The 16,864-nt window shown below is 44.7% G+C and overlaps 1 long non-coding RNA gene across 1 annotated transcript; it reads right to left on the bottom strand.

The window, feature by feature from the left end:
* Positions 1-9,792: 9,792 nt before the first annotated feature.
* LOC144113607 (uncharacterized) lies at positions 9,793-15,818 on the bottom strand. Its single transcript, XR_013310830.1, has 2 exons — positions 15,503-15,818; positions 9,793-14,869 (listed from the first exon to the last, which is right to left on the bottom strand). It is a non-coding gene; the product is annotated as an uncharacterized LOC144113607 (long non-coding RNA).
* Positions 15,819-16,864: the final 1,046 nt, after the last annotated feature.

The following is a 16,864-nucleotide window of genomic DNA, read 5'->3' as shown; positions in this document are numbered from 1 at the left end:
CCTGCGTCGTGGTCGGCGTTCTCATTGTGTGCGGCGTCGATGCAGCGAGTGTCGGTTCTTCATGCGGCGTCGCGGGTGCAGCGTCTTCATAGGGCGTGGTCGGTGTAGCCGATGTAATCAGCCCAGTTTTAGAGCACATTTTGAATTGCTGCCTCGAACATGCGGGGTTTCCCCAACGATTGCAGATTGCCAAAGTAACCGTTGTTCATAAGGGTGGTGACAAAAATGACCTATCCAATTATCGCCCAATTCCTATCCTCCCCATTTTCTCGATGTGTTTTGAAAAAATATTATACTAGCGAATGTCCAGTTTCTGCGAGAAATGTAACATATTAACGCCTAGTCAGCATGGCTTCAGGAAAAACTTTTTTACAGAAATTGCGCTTCCAACCCAAAAACAACTAATTCTAGAGTCCTTTGAACAAAAACTTTTCACTCTCCGCATTTTTTATTGACTTTTCGAGAGCTTTCGATCATATCAACCACAACACAATGTTGGCGAAGCTCGAACACTATGGTTATCGCGGAAAATTTCATCAAATTATTACGTCATACTTTGGTTGTCATGTCTAACAAGTAGCAGTAGACAACGAGACATAAAATTTTATACATCTGTCTTCTGGGGTGCCGCAAGGCAGTATATTGGGACCGCTGCTTTTCTTTCTTTATGTAAACGACATAGTCTGTATAAGTAATCCTCCAACTTTTGTCATTATGCAGACGACACCACTCCATTTTTCCGAGCAGCACATGTGCGAGATCTTGAAGAGCAAGCTGCAGATTGTTTGCAGAAACTTCACGAATGGTCTGAGTCCAATTCACTGATCATAAACACCTGAAAAAGCAAAGATGTACTTTTTAGGCCTCGTTATAAGGATCCTGCTGTCTCACAAATTCATCTAAAAATGGGTTCCTAATGCATTCAAATAGTTCCTACGGTCAAAAGCCTAGGAGTGCTTTTTAATGAAAATTTATCATGGGATGAACGCGTTGAAAAAATTAGAGACAAGCAGTCCAAGGTTGCTGGTATTGAGCCCCGACTGCGGTACCTCTTTCCAAAGCATATTAAGCTGATGCTGTACAACGCACCATTTTCCTCTGTTGCTAACTATTGTATTTTGGTCTGGGGAACAACATCATTTATGAATATCAAACGGTTGCATTTATTTCAAAAGAAAATTGTCCGAAATATTGTTAATGCTTCACGTTTTGAACATACGGAACCGATTTTTGCATCACTTCGCATCACCCCCTTCCCCAAATCTTTGAATCTATACTACTGAGGCGGTATAAAACAAGTATTAGAAAAAATAATATATTTATGGTGCACCTGTCGAGCTTAAAATGTAACGAACTGAAGTATGCCCCTCGTACTGGTTTTACATGGTTCGTGCCGAAAACTTGAACGAATTATAGTCGTCATATGCTTTCATACACTCTTCCGTGCTCATTAAATAAGGCATCTAAATTAATGTACACTTAGGTACCCGTCAGCGCTTCGTGCAAGTGTGATTTGTACTTATTATTTTGTATTTTCTTTCCGGCGTGCTTACTTGCCGTTTTATTTTATTTTATTTCCATATTCACGTAGTGATCCTGTTATTAATGTATTCTGATGCTGCTGTCAAGTCATTGTAGGCTGCGTCGACCCCTGTCAAGCCTTTTCTCTGGCTTTTTGTCGACGCACCCAAAATCCTCAAGATGTTGAATAAATTGAAATTGAATTGAATTGTATATGCTCCCGCAGGGAGCAGAGTTGCGTGTCTGTTTTCCCTCGCCGCTCCGAACGCCATTCGCCAAGAGGCGGTCACATGATTTTCGTGACATCAGGTGTTGAACTTTGAGCGGGGAAGCTGACTTCACAGGCGCAGTGCCGAGCGACCCCTCGTCAGCTCGACGCCATTTCCAGTGCTCACCTGTGGCGTCAGGTTTGGGGTTCTGCTGTGGCAGTGAGCCACGCCGTCGTCAGCTATGACTGCGTGCAGTGCGACAAACTGTCACAAACGCACTGGAAACGGCAAAGCGTTTTACGAACTGACATTTGGAAGTTCGGCGGCTGAAGTGCGTCGGCGATTAATGTAGCTTTTGAGAATGGGCCGCGTTAAGCGCGACGAAATATAACTTAATAACACAGGTGAAAAGATAATGCTTAATAAAAATTAAGTAAGCTAATAATATCAACGAGAGAGAGCACTTTCAATGGTTTTTAAAGATTCGTCATTTCACTGCATTTAGCAACGTGGTACATTGTGTAAAATGTTTTAGGCAAGCAATTGAGTTTTAATTTTTTTCGTTAGGTCAGACTCACCTGTTGAACGCATTGGTGTTGTTTTAGTCTACTTGCCTGTAACAAGCTGCAGAATAATTTTAATGTTCTAGGGAGATGCGTTTTCATATTTTCCGTGCATAACTCGCACAGAACACGCGGCGGTGCTAGTTGTGAAGCGCACAGAGGAAGACACGACGGGACAGACGCTGTACCATCCGGAACAGAACTGCCTGTGCATCTGAAATTATTTTTTCAAGAAGAAAAAAAACTCGCAGGCCTTTTCTATTATTTTTCGTCAATTTGTCATGACTACAATTTGCTATTAGTCTTTGGCGATTGTTTTTTAATGCTGTATGCACACCCTCGGCAAATCACAGATTAGTTTTTGGCGTTAAGTTTAAAAAATTGCGATCGAGTGCAATTTGTACGCAAATAAAAAAACAAGCCCAAGGGCTCTACACAGCGAGCCTATGTAGCAGACCCTGTACGCAGTAGCGTGGGCTTTCCCGCAGATATTGGAACATGATGGCGGACCTTCGCGTTCCTCTGCTCCCTGCGGGAGCATATACAGGAACACTAGGATACGCCACTAGTGGATATCCACTAGTGGATACGCCACATTTCGTGCCAGCATCGAAATGTGGGTGCAAAATCAAACTGACGTCGAGCTGGGTTCTTTCGTTTGCAGTTAAAAAGGAACTACGCTGAGACGCAACTACGTAGCGCTGTTCTGTTCTGCGTGCCCTGCCGATTTCTTCTTTCCTGCTTTGTTGTTAACGGCAGATACAAATACGAACCCTGTGACTCTAGATCCCATCGCAGCCGTGGCCTCTTGGTAGAGCCCCCCCCCCCCCCTCGGCCTCGGGTGGTGGTGGGCTCGACTCCCACTGCCGCCGGTTACCAAGAGGCCATGCTTTAATTGGTACAAGGCATTCCCCGGCCTGGTGCTCGGCTTACTAGGGTGCATGGCCTGGGAAAGGAGCCCGCGCCTTAAATCCCGACACTGTGTGAGCCTTGCATGGGCACACTAAATGCGCGTCCGCTGTTATTGAGAAAGGATCCCCCGCCTTCAAATCCCGAGTGAGCCTTGCATGGGCATACTAAATCCCCGTCCGCTGTTCTTCTGTCGTGGAGCTCGAGGATTAGTGTTCGCTCACAACCAATCCCACCCCATCGCGTGCTTGGCTGATGTGTTTTTTGGGTGGCACATCAAGGGGCTCCTTTTTTTGCTTTTCTTGTCAAACGTTTATGGCGGTTTAACGTCCGAAAGCGACTCAGGCTATGAGGGACGCCGTAGTGAACCGTGAGGGGACGCTGGGGTGCTCGCGATCCCTCAAGCAGTCGCGCGCTCGCATTTCCATAACCATAGAAATTGGCTGCCATTTTTTTAGTATCGCCTTTACCTCAATGCAGTCGCCGCTGCCGGAATTTCACACCGCATCCTTCGGTTCAGCCCTCGAACGTGAGAGCCATCTGGTGGAGTAGACGGAAGCGCTAACGGTGCGCTCAACGCCACCGGTCGCGTCGGCGTAAAAATAACACTGCTTTATTCCTTTCCCCGTAACGACCCGCCCTAGCTCCTGACACTTGATCTGAGCTCAATAACGTTTTTCTGTGCTATGCTATTATTTTAGCTCGACAGCGTTAAGGAGCTCGTTTCGCAGAAAAGCCGGTGTTGTCGGCATCTTTGGCCGTGAGCGCAAAATGGCGCATCTCGCTGGACACCTGAACCGCACCGTAAGGGAAGGGATTTTCCTTCTCTAACGGCGCGGTACGGGAATTATAATAATAATTGGTTCTTAGGGAAAGGAAATGGCGCAGTATCTGTCTCATATATCGTTGGACACCTGAACTGCGCCGTAAGGGAAGGGACAAGGGAGGGAGTGAAAGAAGAAGGGAAGAAGGAGGTGCCGTAGTGGAGGGCTCCGGAATAATTTCGACCACCTGGGGATCTTTAACGTGCACTGACATCGCGCAGCACACGGGCGCCTTAGCGTTTTTCCTCCATAAAAACGCAGCTGCCGCGGTCGGGTGGTACGGGAGTCCAGCGAGAATTCTGAGACAGGCATCATTTCCTTTGCTTAAAACCAAATTTTCGTCATTTCCTTTCCCCCAAAAAACAATCATTATTATTCATTTCAATCTCCCTCCCTTACGGCCCGGTTCAGGTGTCCACCGAGATATGTGAGAAAGGCGTCTTTTCCTTTCCTTAAAAAAATGTTTTCATTTTCCTTGCCTTACAGTGCGGTTCGGGTGTCCACCAAGATATGTTTCCTTAAATTGACCGGGCAAGGGCTCGCACTGAAGAACGATGGCGTTCCGTGGATTCCTTGTCAATGCTGCTACACGCAGTCGCGTCCTGTTCTTAAAGGCAAAGCTTAAAGCCCGTTTCACATGCAATCGAACCGCTCGCGAAGCGGCGGAGGAAGCCCCAGTGGCTGGAGCGGCGAGGTTCGGGCAATTTGGAAATTATCGCGGCGGCGACGCGGCAGCACCGCATCTCAGCCAATGACGGCCCGGCGTTGCCACGCGAGTTTGTACGCCGCACGTACAAACCTATTTAGGAAAGAAATTGTATAAAGTGCTGTTTAAGGCTTAAAACGCAATAATTATATTTATTTAAATAAACTGTGAAAAGAAATGACTAAATAACGCTTTTATATTACGCTTTTTTTGTGTTTGCAGGCCAGCAAAACCGGTCGCAGGCGCATGTCTTTTGCCAGCAACATTGGTTTTCGCAGCAGTGGGAAACGCGGAGCGGCGATGCATGTGAAACGAAAGCTCGCGAACCGCTTCGCAGCGCCGCGCCGCTGTTTGCTCTGTTCGCCAATTCGCTTGCATGTGAACCGCCCTTAAGCGTCCTCAAAATTTTAAAGCGAAAGCTTTACTGGCCGCGAACTTGCAATTTCGCCGTGGCGGTGCTCCGAGGAGGCACATGAAGTCACAACCCGCACCTCGCCAAGGATATTTCTCGCTCTCTCTCACTCCCTAATCACTAGCCACTCCCTAGCCCTTAGAAGCACTGAGCCACAGGTGTTCCGCCACTGCGCAGCGCCGCACCTTTCCTCGAAATCCAACTTTCAATTTTCAGTTCTCTCTTCTTTACCTCCCTCCTTTATTTTTTTCCTTTATGGCGCGGTTCGGGTGTCCACCGAGGTATGTGAGATGGTTACTGTGCCATTTCCTTTCCTCAAAAACCAAAAAAGTGCAAACACGCACAAGCGCACAAAAAACACAAACACACGAAGAAAGAGACTGATACCACGAGCGCTTACCAGACACCAAAGCGCTCGTGGTTTCTGTTTCTTTCTTCGTGCGTTTTTTTTTTGTGCGCTTGTACGTGTTTGCAATGCACCAACTCGCCCAACAGTCCGTGCTCCAAAACAAGTGAGCCGGCGGCATTCACAGAGCTCATTGGCGTTGACAACTTTGCAAAGGCCTTTCCTTGAAAAGCGCACAACCGGCTGCAGTTAATCCCACCTGCAACCATTAACTGCAACCATGCAGTTAATGGTTGATCGCGAGAGATTGATCACGAAATGAACGCTGCGGCCTAGCTATTGCTGCAGTACTGCATGTCAGCCACAACGCTGTCAGCGCTAATGCATTCAGGCCACATCTCTCTCTCACCACCACCACATGTATCAATGCACGAATGAGGCGTCCGCATATCCAGGGAGCCAGTTATGCGCCCTTCCTTTCCCCAAAGCCATCTCAAGTTCATGAACACAGTGAACGCCAACATCTTTCGCTTTGTATATTCTGGATTTGCTCAGCCTCGATGCCCGAGCCGCGCACATCAAGGCACCCTATAGGATGGATGGATGGATGGATGGATACGGCTGAACCCCTTAAATCGGGTGGTGGCTCAAGCCACCTAGCCATGACTTATGAAATTTTACTCTTCTCTTGATTTTATCCGCCAATCAGATAACTTTTGCTTGGTTATTTCTACCCGCTTAAAATATATTTTCCCTTCACTGTCCTTAAACCCCAATGCCTTGGATAAATCAGCCCCGCTGCTTTCCACTGTAGGGTGAAGCCCTTTATCCACATTATTTTGCCACTAGTTGTCCAGATTATATGCGCCACTAGTGAGCGCCATCTGTCGTGACAGCATCAAAATGTGCGTGTAAAATGAAAATGAAGTAGACCTGGTTTTTGTTTGCAGTTGAAAAGGAACTACGCTAAGACGCAACTAAATATTGCTGTTCTGTTCCCTGTGTCCCTGTCGATTTCTTCTCTCTTTTTTTTAATAGTAGATACAAAGTACAAATTCTGTAGCGTTGTGGTGGGTATGTCAATAGTGGCTTGGTGGTAGAGCACTCGCCTCGTCTTCGGGATGTGGTGGGTTCGACTCCCACTGCCGCCGGTCACCCACCGGTTATTCTTTAATGGGTACAAGCCATCCCCGGCCTGGTCCTCGGCCTTCTAGGGTGCATGGCTTAGCAAAGGAGCTAGCTTCATCAAATCCAGTTACAGCAGCGCCGGTACACTGTCGTACCACTCACGAGCACGTGTGCGCTTGGCTGATGTGTTTGTGGCACATCAAAGGGCTCCTTTTTTTCGCTTCTTATTAAGAATTAAGCCCATTTATGGTCTATGGCGGTTGAACGTCCCAAAGCTACTCACCGTAGTAAGGGTTGACGGGACGCTGCAGGGGGGGGGGGGGGGGGGGTGTACGTTGAGCCCTCCGGACACCGTTTGTTACCATGCCCAATTTTATTTTTCCCAGTGGCTTTTCCTACTAAATTAAAAATTTCGCCGAATGGGCCCTGTTCATTTTTTCTTTTATTAGTTTAAGCCTGGTGGTGCTATGCAGGTACAGGCCGTTTCTCGTTCCACTTTATTTTTGTCATTGCTTTTCTGCTTTTAACCGGGAATGAGCCATCGAAATTCGACCGCCGCGGCCAGGATCGAACCCGTGTCTTTCGGGCCAGCAGCTGAGCGCCGTAACCACTCAGCCACCGCGGCGGCCGGTTGCAGTATGCGTAGTAGGGAAGCCACACAAGTTGAAATAACGCGTCTCGGAAACTTGCTGTGCATTTGAATGTTTTGTGATGATATGCGGTAGTTTATAACATCAGTCATCAAATGTGAAGAAAAGTGTGTATTCTCGTTTCTGGTAGCAGCTTCAATACCCTATAACTAAAGTTCTATAATATTCAGAATGATTATTTTACCCTTATTGCATTCCTTAGTATCAAGACGACCCAAAGGCATACATTTCAGCGATTCTCCTACAGCAAATTTTCTTCCAAGCTCTTCGCAGAATAATTGCATAAGAATTATATAAGTGCCCAAGAAATTGTTTTACATGAAATTAAATTACATATTTACAATCAGTGCGCAAAAATTCATGTTCCCTGAAGATTTCATAATTATTACTACATTAATAAAATTTTGTTTTCAAGACCAGGCTCCCCCCTTAAACATATACAACAGAACAGCGAAATAGCAAATGCACTGAAAACTACGTGATATGCTGCACAGCGTCAGCGACGGCTGCAGCACTTCACTGTTAGTGAGGTTACTCCAATCGGAAATAGTTCGTGGAAGGAATGAGTATTTAAAGCAGTTATTTCAAACCCGAAAAGGAGTTAAAGTTAGCTGGTGTCATTGTCGCGTCGCATATACGGACGAAAAAACAAGCAAATCGGTAAGCTCCGTTCTGTAGTGTCTCCTGATTAATTGATACATAAATTTAAGTCGTGCGCAACGATTTCGCTCAGTTATTGTTGGGAGGCCAGCTTGGATTAGAAGATGTGTTACTGATGTACGTTGGTAATTGTTATGTATGTATTGTGCCGCGCTCTCTTGAACCTTCTCTAATTTATTTGTTAGTTTGCGTGAACGAGTCCCAAATGATAGCAGCATAATCTAAGGTAGGCAGAACAATACATTTGTAAGCAAGTAGGCGTAGTAATTTAATCAAGCAGTTTAACGTCGTGAATTGACACTTTGGCTGCGAGGGACGCCGTATTGGAAGGCTCCGGATTAGTTTAGACCACCAGGGGGTTTTGTAGCATGTGCCAACATCGCGCACCACACTGCCGCCTTTTGTGGAGGCGTAACTCGGCCTCCTCCTGTTGCCTTACCACAAAAATGGTCTGCTCATATGTTTCAGCACCTTTGTCGCTTTTCTGGTGCTCTGCACTTGCGCACTGCACAGAAGCCACCGCAGTGGGTGACTGCTGCTGCATCCTAGTTTTCCCATGTTGCGTGCCGCTATGTTTGGCCCGTTTAAATGTATGCACACCTCAGTTAGTCATTAAACATATTATACGACCAGAATTCGTCACAACTGTAAATTTAGAAGCTGGGAAAATGTGTCACAAGGTGTTGTTTGTAATTCTAGGAGGTGAGGTTTCTGCTGTTCGCGATTTTGAGCGTATGAACTGGCAACATATCAAAAAGGTCTGAATGTATTCATAGTCTAGGCAAGTGGCACAAACTGGCCCAGGTGAAACGTGAGTGAGCGATGCCCCCACTGCTGTGCCACTTCCATGGTCGTAGTCTGCAGCCCAGTTCCACAAACTGGCCAGGTTGTCATGCGAGCAAGAGGTGCTGCTAGTACTGTTGCCACTTGCATGGTGTGAACGTGTGTAATGCTATATGCTGGTCAAATGTTTAGGAGAATCCCTCAAGGTGGAGTAGATTTGTAAGAGAGTAAATACTCCCTTATTACAATGCTGTATGCTGTAAAGCGCAGACATTTCTCATGTCTGGGGCAGTTGAAGGGACCGTCACACCTAATACTAAAACTGGGCTTTCCTAAATCTGCTTGCCCCAGTGGAAGTCAAGTAGATGGAATTTCTCACTACTTTTGCCAATGCCCTAAATATCTATGCTCCGGTCCTTTTGCTTCATCTAAGTACAGAACAGTTTTGGATAATTCTGTAGCTTGCGGTAACTGCTTGATAACCAGATGTGGAATGCCTGGTAGCACTTTTTTTCTTCATCTCCAAGTTTTTTTCTCAGATTTGGTCCTTTTTTTAAGCACATTTTTCTTCCAGTTGCATATTCAAGGCTACCTTGCAGGCCAGTGAGGTACGGCTCTAGCACGAACCAATGCCTCAGTCAAACCAGTTCGTGACTTTTAATTATCTTGGTACCGATTAAAACATTTACAGCCTTGTTTTTCCTTTGCATGATGGTTTCCTTCTTGTTTCAGAGGATTCCAAAATTTCTTCCAGCTGTTTTATCGTGTTTTAAATTTCTATTCTTTCCTCCTTTTGGATATGGTAATTTTGTTGCTGTTTTTTGTATACTTCTTGCGTGGTGTTTTGTAGCCGCTATATGATATTACTGCTTTATGTTTTTTCCCTTTCTGTGTATATATTATACATTTCTGCTTATACTGTTTCATTTTAACCCAATTGTGATGTTATTGTGCATAGTTATTTGTGCTGATTACATTATAGTCTGTTGTTTTTCATTGCAGAGTGCTTGAACATGACTGCCTTGCCAGGACCTCCCTGTCAGGGACCTGTTTTGGCAGTATCAAATAAAGGAGGGCATGATCACATATTTTTGTTGTATTATTTATTTGTACAGATCCGGGTTTGGATGTCCACAATAGGACGGAGAAGATAGCAGCATAATTCATGTAGACAGCAAACATGTCGTCCCGCAGGACCAACAGCATCAAGTTTTCTGTTCTTGCCTGTTTTCATAAAGTTGCTCCCGTTACCACTGGGTGGGATATCGTGCCTCACAACCACATGATCACTTCAAAAAAATGCTTCTGCACACTGCAAGTCTGCTTTACAGGTGTGAAAAGAGCACATATGCCCAGGTGTTTTTATTGCAGTCATACTATTATGCTGTCATTCTGCTGACCAGCAAGCAGCTCTGCAGTTATTCTTTGACCTTTATTTGAACTCTCTTTTTGTTGCAACACACAGAAGAGAAACTCTGCCATGTTGTCGCAGTGAGCTAGCAGCCACCTTATTTTGATTTTGAGGTCTAAATGGTGACAGAAGAAGCAGGAGGACCTCATCATGCAAAAGGATGAAATGACTGCACCAGGCATTTTTGTAGAATCTTTCTACACACATGCGCTTATATATGCATACACACAAACTTGTTGTTTCAAATTATTCAATACAGATTTTTATTTGAAAAGCAGCGAAAGGTACGTCTATGCAGGTTGATTATACAGCAAGGCAGACATCATGTACATAACAGAACACAACGAAATAATGAGTAATTAACCAATATAAATGGAACCTCTAAATTTTTTTTTGTTCAGGGCACAAGATTATACTGACAAATTGAAGGCCTTCAACATAAGAGGTAAACCCAGTTTAAAAAACTTCTGAAACAGAATCGTAATTCGAGATATGGACCACAGAAAATATGCATTTGGCAGCTCGTAAAAATTGCCTTTCCCACATTACATGTTCATAAAAGGGCGTTGCTTACATCATCTATGTTCTAAAACCGCCCATTTTCGATATGCAACGTGAGAAAACCCAACTTGAGTTCTCTGAAGCTATTTTCATGTTCGATATCTCGAGGCTTCATACAGGTTCTGAAAAGCTATGCTTGCCTCCGATTTTTACACCCTTCAATTTCACAATATAGCATCGTACCATGCCATTACACTCTGAACAATGTTGCCATAGAATCAGTACCCACCATCAAGTATTTCGGGGTTCACATAACATCCGACCTTTCTTGGAACAATCACATAGACGCGATTATTAAAAGGGACATGACATGTTCTCCCCACAAATCATGATTTTATGTTACTGCCACTGGCCACGGCATTATTAACTATACATAAAAAAGGCGTATGGCCCTATGTGCACATTTCAGCTGGAAAGCTAGAAATTGCAATTAGAAGTTATCGGTTCTAATCCCCTCCCGATGACAGTGACGGCCATATAGATGCAGCCTGAGTGACGTCATAAATCGTTAGCACTGTCATCATCTCCAAAACTGCCGCGCACAGTCAGTGTGGAGCACAACATGCACCTATTCAAATCCCGCCGTGGCACACTGCGGTGAAGTCTCCAAGATCAGACATGAAACAGGACACAGGCCTTTGTTGCCTTTGTCTTTTGTCCCCCTATTGTGGGGTGTGGGCTCCTCATTCTCTTGCCAACACCCCTTCTTCACCCCTAGCATGAACAATAACCAACCCACTGCCCTATCCTCACTATGCACAGTTCAGTTCCAGGCAAGCACGTGACCATTGGTTTATGGCGTCACAGATCGAGGGTGCACCAGTGTTGCCTGACTTTCACACGGTTCAGGATAACTTAAATACAAATTACTTGTCGCACCAAATCAGCCTATATCTCGCCTACTTGTTCAGATATACTTAACAAACTACATGCAATAAACAATTTGAGTCTGAAGAATGGTACCATGACCTCTTCAACAAGGCATCGAAAGCATCTGAATTCCTTCAATGCAACCTTGGTTTATGAAACCCAGACACAATGCTTTTAACATAGAATTAATTAGTGTGCTCGAAATGGAATATACCTCCTTGATTTCTAACAGATGCACATATACTAACAAAATCGGAGTTAGGAGAATGAGCCTGCCCAATTTATATCTAAGAATTACTGAGTATCAAAGAAATGAAACAAATATCTGAACTTACCTCTGCTCAAAGGACAGCAAATATTTTCCATTCCCTCCTTTTTCACAAATAATACCATAGTCACTCTTACTTCGCTTTGTGCCATATCACACCAACCTGTCGTGTTTTTACCTGCATTGATCACCAACTGAAAGATGCACATACCTTTCCTCAATTTGCTTTTTTCATTCACCTTTTTTCCACCCCATTCGTTAATGGAATCAACTGCCTGGTACCATTGCATGTGCCATTGATCATGATAAATTTGAAGCCAGTCTGAAATGTTACCTCCAGCTATAGTCGTGACCCTTCCATTTTTCTGTGCCTTTTGTGCAAACAATGCACTCAAATGAACATGACTGTCTACTGCTATCTGTCTTTATATTAACGTGATAGCGTTAATGGCCCCGTTATCCAGAACATCTGGTGTCAGGTGGTCCGCACAGAGCAACCTAGGAGGCAGATGGGCCACTTAGGTCATGTAACCTTGCACCGTCCTCACAGCCTGCCCACTGGAAAAGAGCCAAGTGCCTATCATGGCATGGGCCAGTTAAATGAATGATTGGTCGCTCGGGAAGAGCAACCGGGGCCGCAGAAGGCCCACTGCTGGGAGCACCTGCCATCACAGGGCAGTGGCGCATCGCTTAACCGCTGCACCACCGCGCCAGAAAGGGTACGAGGACTCCTGGCGATCTATGACTGTAAATTAGAGAATCACCTGTATATATGACAATTAACTCATTATGCTATTTGAGGCTAAAGGTGAACATAAAATCTTATATTCTTATATTTGCGGTATTCAGTGTGTTCCAGTTTATACCAGCAAGGTTCAGGTCACCAGCCATGATAATTTTACTTCCAGACGTGTGCTTGAGCATATAATACAGAGCCAAGATAGGTTCCTCCAAAGTTCTAAAGTGTGTAGATGGTATCCACATGTAAGAGACATTCTTGCAGATGCAGCTTGCACCGCACAGCTTCAACACCAGTGACATCTGCCATTACAGAGGAAGATACGCTTTGTTACAAAAATGCAACACCCCCTTCCCTTGATCCTACTTCCCTGCACAAAATCACATACCCGAGTGGTACAACTACAGTCTGGCTTGCATGGCAAAACGAGTTTGAGACTCTTGGTCAGACCAAAATGTGGGCTGCAGTTTGCCTGAAGAAACAGATGCGTGTTCAGGAAAGGTTCGTCTTTGTAAGACCAGAATATAGTCGGCAGTTCCAAACCTGGCCAACGTGGCAAGCAAAAAAAAATTAAATTTTAACCCTTGTGCATACGTGCCTCCATATAGATACCTTCAAGCATGGCATAATTAAAATCGCCGTACTCTCAGCTATCTAAAACGTAATCTTTGAGATGCCCTGTTAACCACTTGAAAACTTGCATATCAGACTTGTTCTTGCCCAACTTGAATTCACGTTCCCCATGTGGTCACCACACCAAGCCTATTTAATACAATTGTTCAAGTGAATTCACACCTGCACAGCACATTTTCTAACCATAAAATATGACCAGTAATCAAGCGTTACTAATGTTAAGTTACCGCTATCACTCACTAAAGTTAATTACAACACTAGAGTTACGTACGAAGATTGCTTTGCTTTGTCCAAATCAGGCATCCTACTAACCTTCCCCTAGCAGAACCACATTGTGCATCCCGTTGTCTTTATAAAGACAGCAGCTTTAGGCACTTATTCGGTCGCACCACTGCTGCTAATTTGACAGCCCTCCTGCAAACCATAAGCTGCTGGAATGATATTTCTGATCACACCGATTCCATTAATGACCCTGCAGTCTTAAATCACCAAGAGCTGTTATGCTTTTCCTGTTTTATTTTGTGCTGTCTTGTACTTTGTTAGTCATGTTTTAAATGTTCATTTAAACAGCAGAAATATAATGTGTTGCGTACTATTCTCCAAAGCCTTATATTGTATTACATATGATTTTCTGCACCACGTGCAGTTCTGTAACTTCTTTCCTACATGCTTGCCTTTTGTGTAACCCATTTATGGTGAAGCTTCAGAAGTTTGAAATATGACAGTGGGTAATGTGAAATTTGAGTGCAGCTCTTCAAATGCCACTTGCCACCACTGGCAGGTGACGTGTTACACTGCTAGCCACCTTCCAGTTGCCCATTCCTCCACTCTCTCCCTGGCAGGTGGCGTTTCACTCTGCTACCACCTGCCACGCCAAGAGTGGAGGAATGAGCAATCAGTTAAGACGTTGAATGCAGGAACATGCGCTCAAGAGCTTCTCTGTAAAAAAGTGATGTCCTTCATGTATGCGGCTTTTTTCTCTCCTTCGCTTTCTGTATACGCCCTCCGCACATAATACTCCTATTAGAAGCGTGTGAGTGTTTTGACTAAATGAATCTCCTGTTGAGAATTCGCGACGGAAGGGCAATGATTGCTTTGGCTAGATGCACAGCAATTTATAGCACAGCTGCAGCGTAGAACTTAAATGCATGAGGAATTAAATGATGAGGCGGTATAAGCAGCATCAGCCCCAATTCCTTTGCAGTATAACTAACAAAACAGTCCCAGATTAAGCGTTAGAAGGTGGCGGAAACACCCATGGTCGTATTAGCACACACGTAATTGCTGTGCATTTTTCAAATGACAAAACATGTGATCCCCACGTATAGCCATGCATAGCAATGCGTGAAAGAGTGAAAACTTCATTGTGCAGTCGATATGACAGTAGAAGTTCTTGGCACACTTAAATATTGGCACCTCACAAACAGTAGCACAAAACAGCCCATTATAGCCTTTGCAAAACCATGTTAACTGAGCCCATGATGCCAGAGGAATGTCTGCAACAGAAAGGTGCTGTGGTAAGTGGACACAGACATCATAGGCACAAGGTAATATCTAGCTATGTACTTTGGTTCGTAGCGCTTTTCTCTTTTATTTTCTGCCGAGAATTACATCGGTAGTGGGGCCTTGTTAGGCTCAGGCCAGCTGCCTTTGACTTGGCCGTCGAAGACCATGCTCTGTGCAATATTGAAAATAAATAAAACAAAAAATGCCTTCGTTTGAAAGCGAAAAACTAGCAGGTCTACCAATGTTCCGAACTCTCCGCGATGTCCTGGAATGATCGTTCACGTTGCGTACTGGTGAACGATCCTACATTTTCGCTGTGGCACTATTATAGATTGAAGCCCAACTGAGCGCCAGGAATTCACACCCACACAACTTCCACAGCAAAGTAACCGGGACGCGTGACAGGCAAGGCGAAAGACTCGCTGCACAGTTCTTTAACTGACACAACTTTCAGTGCAAAGTAGCATGCAGACGCGAGAGGCAAGACGAAAGGCTCACTGCAGTTTAATTCACACAGAAATAAAACATACAATGCTCGGTGCAACTCACCGGACCTGGCGTTTAAAATTAATGAGCATCAGTGCCGTCAAAGGTTTGTATTTCGTGTAGAGCTCATCCTCCACCATTAAAAAAAAACAGCCTGCTGGTACTTAATGTTCAAGTAAAAGCAAAGCTTTACTCCACTCTAGCACTCGTTGCTCACACACTTGCCTGCCATGTAAGGCCAGCTACGAAACTTCTGCTCCATATTTCCAACAATTGTACGCACTGAATCACTTGATATACCTGAAACGTTCACCTACCCTTCGTAAGCTTACGTCTTGGGAACTATTCGCGATGTTTTGAAATGTAACACAAGCAACATGGAGGCGGCCATCTTGTCTAACGCTTTATGGTCCCCTAGCGGTCAACGCCAGTACTGCCATAGCAAGCATATTTGAAAGCAAAACAAAAAAAACATGTCGAAATGCATGCCAGCACTTTTAAATGCTCGCATTTTAGCTTTGCTAACACTGAATAACGTAAACATCCCAAGTTGTCAAGATTTCACGATGGTTTTTACGTTTGTAAGTTTGCAACACAGTGGTTGGCAAGCAAATTTGGCTGCTGATGATGACACTAGCACAACAGCGCTTATGGTATAAATGGCGCGGCGTTTGAAAACGATAGCGCTATGTTTGGGCATAACCTCCTTTATACTCTCTGTGCCTGTCAACTCCGCGCTCCGCGGCCGTCGTCGCCGCTCCTCCTCCTTTGAGAAGTTACGCCGCTGGCTGCCGAGAGATGGCGACAGCGACGTTGGGGCACCCACAGCCTGCCCACAGCAGCCCGGATAGCCGCGTGCCACGTGCTGTTGCTCTGTCGTCGTTACGTGGGCTTTTTTGCAGTGTGCAAGGTCTTCCACTTTTCTGTGCCTTCCGATGCCGCAGGAATACAGCATTGCACCAAGTGGTGAGTGCCAGCTTTGATTTATCCTTCCGGCTATCGCTGCGTAGTGTTCAGCTGCATTAAGGCTTGTGAAAAATAGTGGCGGCACAAAAAACTGCGTTTATCACGCGTCAGTACTGCAATAGTAATTCGGGATGTGCACGTGTTTTTTTTTTTTTTTGGACTGCAAATGCTCCTTTTTGTATTATTTTTAATAAAAATTCCACTACCACCAATGCTAATTGCTTCTCTGCCTAGCTCGTCTGCGTAGTATGTTGGATGTGCTCCTGCGCATTTTTTTTTACAACGTACGCTAATTGTGAAATTTTGTGAAAAAATAGAAACAGAAGATTTACCTATTGTTATGGTGGCTACTTTAAAGTGAGCTTAACCGAACGATGGAAAGCTATATTAGTTTAAAATGTTGTCAACTCAATCGTTGTGTCCCTCTCTTGCATCGGAAACCGCCAAACTCGTATTCAGCCGCATTGAGGCCTGTGAAAAATAACGACAGCACCATAAACTGTTTATTACGCGCCAGTAAGGCAATAATATTAAATGTGCGCTAGTATTCTTTGGTCTGCGGTGCTAATTTCTTCCCTGGTTAGCTCGTCTGTGTGGTATGCTACATGTGCTCCAGGGCAGTATTTTTTTTTTGCAATGTATCGGCTAATTGTGAAATTCTTTGATAAAATAAAAACACAAGCTTTACCTATTATGACCATTGCTTTGGAGTG

Source organism: Amblyomma americanum, chromosome 1, assembly GCF_052857255.1.
Source record: "Amblyomma americanum isolate KBUSLIRL-KWMA chromosome 1, ASM5285725v1, whole genome shotgun sequence".
Lineage (NCBI taxonomy): Eukaryota > Metazoa > Arthropoda > Arachnida > Ixodida > Ixodidae > Amblyomma > Amblyomma americanum.
Note: the sequence above shows the minus strand (reverse complement) of the source record. Positions and strands in the feature narration are given on the sequence as shown.